This window comes from Orycteropus afer, unplaced genomic scaffold, assembly GCF_000298275.1.
Source record: "Orycteropus afer afer isolate SDZICR_OR568_19922 unplaced genomic scaffold, OryAfe1.0 scaffold00124, whole genome shotgun sequence".
In the NCBI taxonomy this organism is placed as follows: Eukaryota; Metazoa; Chordata; class Mammalia; order Tubulidentata; family Orycteropodidae; genus Orycteropus; species Orycteropus afer.
In genome coordinates this window covers 5,456,335-5,461,328 of record NW_006921711.1, presented here as the reverse complement: position 1 = coordinate 5,461,328, position 4,994 = coordinate 5,456,335, and the positions used below count along the sequence as shown (strand labels likewise).

General features: G+C 45.9%; 1 protein-coding gene and 1 non-coding gene across 2 annotated transcripts in view; both read right to left on the bottom strand.

Moving 5' to 3' along the window:
• PRKCE (protein kinase C epsilon) overlaps positions 1–4,994 on the bottom strand; it is a 794,842-nt gene that overhangs the window by 49,174 nt on the left and 740,674 nt on the right. The window lies entirely within an intron of this gene.
• LOC122150343 lies at positions 3,350–3,490 on the bottom strand. The gene has a single exon (XR_006163617.1). It is a non-coding gene; the product is annotated as a small nucleolar RNA SNORA13 (small nucleolar RNA).

Sequence of the window (4,994 nt, the reverse complement as noted above, 5' to 3'; positions counted from 1 at the left end):
GACGGCAAACAACAACAAACAGTGAGGCAAGGGAAGTGTTAAAATCATGAAGAGCCTAGAATGCCAGGGTGAGGGGTTAGGAATTCACACTGAGGGCAATGGTATCCCTGCTTGCCTAAGCACAATTTGCTGGAAGTTAAGTTCACTAGGAGCCAGTAGGCTGAGTGGAGGAAGGGTCTGGTGACAGAAAGGTACATTGGTTGCAATAACCTAGACCTGCAGAGCCTCGATAGTTCTGAGGGTCATGGAGCTCACTGACCTCAACTATTACAGTTCCTTTATGGCATGTTTTTCAGTTTTGGGGTCCAGGTAAGCTCTTGTGTAAATCTGGGCTTCTCCATTGGAATTCCCTTACCAATCAAGTCTGGACAACCCACATCTGGCCCTGCAGAAGGATCCAGACTGTGTTGATGGAGGTTCCCTATCTGGGCCTGCTTCTCCTTCAGCAGCCACTTTGTGGTGGAGGGCCTTGAAGGCCCTCCCTTCCCCTGCAATCAGAAGAAGGGGGGCTTTCTCATAAGCCTGCTGGTGTCTGGACTTGAAATCCAGCCACCTTCAAGATTCCAGGCTCAAGTGCAAAGGTGGGGCAGGAAGCACTTTAGGACCTGCCCGCCTTGTACCCGCGACCCCGTTTCCGCTTACAGCTGGGACTTCTTGAGAAAAAGAAAGCACATAAAATGTGCTACTCTCAGCAAATGCTGTGAACTATAGAAAGAACAGTGCACCCAACCAAGCCCAGCTCCCTGGGACCAGGGTTCCCTAATTCCCAACTCTGGTCATTGTGTGTGGTCAAGACTCAGCTCTGGCTGGGATAGGACAGCTGTGAGATGACACAGGAGGCTGATTGTCAATCACTAGTTGTGGCCCTGGTAAAGTCACTGTGCTGGTCTTGGTTACCTACTCTGTCAAAGTGCGATCAGGATACATTCCTGGCCTCGGGCTTGTTTTGAGGGTTAATAAGATAACATGTATGTGAAAGTAGAAGGTCTTTAATATTGTTGCATCTATTACCTTCATGAGGAAACTCTATTGGGGAAACTGGGTGGGCTGTCTGCCTGCCTACAAATGGTTAAGTCAGTGGGATGCTGACCATGTGGCCCTCCTGGGTCTTGTTCCCCTTCACCTCTAGCATCTGGACTTGCCTTTCTAAGGCCCAGATAGCACACACAATAACAACAGCAATAATATTCGTAACCTCACAGCGCACAAACCGCATTCATGTTCTGAAGGGCACTGTGAGTGCAGAAGAGCAGAGCTCTGGTAGCATAGTGGCTAAATCACTTGACTGCTAACCAGAAGGCTGGCGGTTCAAACCCACCAGCCACTCCTCGGAAGGAAGGTTGGGCAATCCTACTTCCGTAGTGATACTGCCTCGGAAACCCAAGGAGGGGTCGCTATGAGTCGGGGCTGACTCGATGGCACATAACAACAACAACAACAACAGTGTGGAAATAAGGAAATGAAGGCCCAAATAAGATAAGTGATTTCTTTAAGGCAACAAGGGGAGATGGTGGAACCAGGACCAGAACTCAGGTTTCCTGTTCTGAAAGCTGGTGTTTTGGGCTCTATATACTTCCTGCCTGGTGGCATAGTGCGTAAGACATCTGACTGCTAACCAGAAGGTTGGAGGTTCAAACCCACCAGCTACTTTGTGGAAGGAAGACTGGGCAATCTCCTTCCATAAAGATTTACCACCTAGGAAACCCAAGGGGGTTGCTGAGTTGGAATCAACTCGACAGCAGTGAGTTTGGTTTGGTTTGGTTTACTTCCCTGGCTTAATGTTGGTTAATGTCTTTCAATGTCAGCCACCAACCCCAACTTTACAAAGTACCCCAAAGGCCGCCCCTCAAAGCATCCTCTTTTACAGCCTTTGTTATGTTGTAGAAAGCTTTGTTCTGCTTATCATTTGCCCAGTTTTAAAGTCTTCTAATTTTGTATGAAAGGGGTAGATTCAGAAGATTCCAAGCCAGCCTGAACCTTGCCCCCATTTAAAAATTGCAAGTCTTGATGCTTCTAAAGCACATCAGCACAGCTTTTCCCTCTGCTCAAGATTCCTACTCTTTTCAGGGAGAGGTGAGAGAAGGTAGACTGTCTTGTTTCTCCCTACCCCCTGCCTCTCTGTCTGTTCTTACACTGGCCCCAGATGCACATCATTGCTTTGCCTCCAGCCTTCTTTTCCCTTCTTGCGGACAGAAGCTGCATACCCTGTGGGTGGCACACAGGCAGCTGAACTCCTGTCATTAGTCACTTCCTCAGAGTCCCCCGCTGCTGTCTGTGTTTCTTTAAAACTCTAACTCTTCCCTTGCAACCAACTCACAGCAATATCAGTTGGTGACTGATATTCACTTGTGATATGAAAGATTAGGGCAGCTTGAAAGATCCCTGGGGGCAAGAAAAGTAGTGTTGTTCTTAGTTGCCATCGAGTGGGTGCTGACTTATGGCAGTGTGAAAGCACTGCTCTGTCCTGCACCATATTCACACTTGCTGGTATATACGAATCCCATGTTGTGGTCACTGTGTGCCTTCCAATCTAGGGGACTCTTCTTCCAGCACTGTATCAGATAATGTTCGGTTGTGATTTATAGTGTTTTCATTGGCTGCTTTTCAGCAGATCACCAGGGCTTTCTTCTGTCTGTCTTAGTCTGGAAGCTCCACTGAAACCTGTCCACCACGGGTGACCGACCTTGTTGATATTTGAAATACCAGTGGCATAGCTTCCAGCAGCACCACAGCAACATACAACAACCACAGTATGACAAAGTGACAGCTGGGTAGTGGAGAAAGGCCATTACTAGAACTTTACTCTTCTTGAGGTTTTCAGACTCACTAAAAAGAAAAATACTTATACTCCTGACACTAAACATGGCTGGTCCTAGGCCAATCTGGGTGAAGCAGTTCATGAATGGGTTTCAGTGAATGGGAGGGCCCACAGGAGCCTATGGCTAGGTTTGCTGGGGTAGAAAGGGAGGGAGAGAGAGAGGAAGAAAAGAGGAGGAGAGGGGGGCAGGAAGAGAAGGAGACTCTGTTTGTGTGTGTGTGTGTGTGTGTGTGTGTGTGTCTGGCGAAGGCTGCTAAAAGGAGAGGGTGGAGCCACTGACATTCTGCTTGCTCTGTAGCTGGCTGAGGGCTGTGCAAAGCAGTTTCTTTGCTTTCCTCCCCTTCCAACACTGTTGCCCAAGACATCTGACTTTCTACTTCCTATTTCTGTCCCACAATTCTCCCACCTATTGGTTATTATCATTATTATTTAAACAAAAATTAGTTAAAACTGGTTAAGGGACACCATATATTTAATTTTGGCAAACCAAAATTCAGCTGTGTAAATTGACTTGTAAACATAACTAGTGTAAACTGTATCTTATGCAGCTCTTAAACTAAAGACACCAAATTCAAGAGCAGGAAATGGCTGCAAAGAGTTCAATTTACACCTTTTTTGACACCATATTCACTCGTTTCCAAAAGTTGCATAGGCAACTCACCACTTAAAATGGGATCAAAATTGGAGGTCTTGGATAGAGTGGGAGAAAAATGTGGAACAAATTGCAAAATCGTAAAAAAAAAAAAGAAAAAAAGGCTTACTGGTCTGATATAAGGAGCTCTGGGGGTGCAGTGCCTAAGGCATCTATCTGACTGTTAACCAGAGGTTGGTGGTTCAAACCCCCAGCCACTCCATGTAAAGAAGATGAGGCAATCTACTTCTGTAAAGATTTACTGCCTTGGAAACTCAATGGGGGTTACTATGAATTAGAATTAACTCGATGGCAGTGGGTTTTTTGGTTTTGCTGGTGGCATAGTGCCTAAGGCATTTGACTGCTAACCAGAAGCCTGGAGGTTCATACCTACCAGCCACTCCTCAGAAGGAAGATGAGGCAACCTACTTCCGTAGAGATACTGCCTCGGAAATCCAAGGAGGGGTCGCTATGAGTTGGATCCGGCTCAACAGCAGTGAGTTTGGTTTTGGTTTTTTAGTCTGATAGAGACTGGTGAAGTCCCCAAGACTATGCCCGTAGTCACCCTTCAGGCCTGGAATCAAACTCACTCCTGTGGCTTAACTCTCAGGCAAATAACAGACAAGACTACCAGATGAACAATTACTTTGGGAGGTGCACTCCTTAGAACAATCAACCACGGGAAATCAGAAGGGCAGCATTTGCTAAGTGAGAAATCTCAGAGGGCAGGAATGCCTAGGAAAGAAAGACACAGGGAAAAGGTAACCACAGGGAGGAAGAAAGCTGTGAAAAAAAATTTTTTAAGTGAATGAGCAACCCAAAGGCCTACACTTGTTGGAATTGAGTGTTATTTTTTTAGCAGGGCCCTTCCAGTCTCCCTGGGAAGCCAGTTAGGGAATAATTGTTTCCCAGTCTCCTGTGCTTGAAGGCAGAGCTTTCACGGCAAGGAGAGTGGTCTCCCTCCTTCTTGTGAGTTTCTATGGTGCACAGAGCATGGCAAAGCACATAGTAGGTGCTCATCAAATTTGTTGACTGACAGCATTGCAAAGAGGGATTTTATCTAGAAATACTAGTCCTATTATACTCAAATACATACATAAATACAAGGTCAGGGCACTTTTGAGGACTTGGGACATTTTTAAGGAGTGCAGTAATTTTTTTAACAGACGGAAAAAGTCTAGCAAAAACCGTATTTCTATATTAAGCCAATGCGACTAGCCTTTACTTATTCAATTTACCTATTAACTATTTTATTAATTTTTTTAAATAGGTAATACTGTCATGTGGCCAAAAAACTCAAAGTATGAAAAGCTGTTGTTGTTGTTGTTGTTGTTAAGTGCCGTTGAGTCGTTTCCGACTCATAGCGATTCCATGCACAGCAGAATGAAACACTGCCCTATCCCACACCAGCCCCACAATCTCTGCTATACTTGAGCCCATCATCGCAGGCACCGTGTCAATCCATCTTGTTGAAGGCCTCCCCCTCTTTCGTCGACCCTCCACCCTACCAAGCATGACATTCTTCTCCAGGGAATGGTCCCTTCT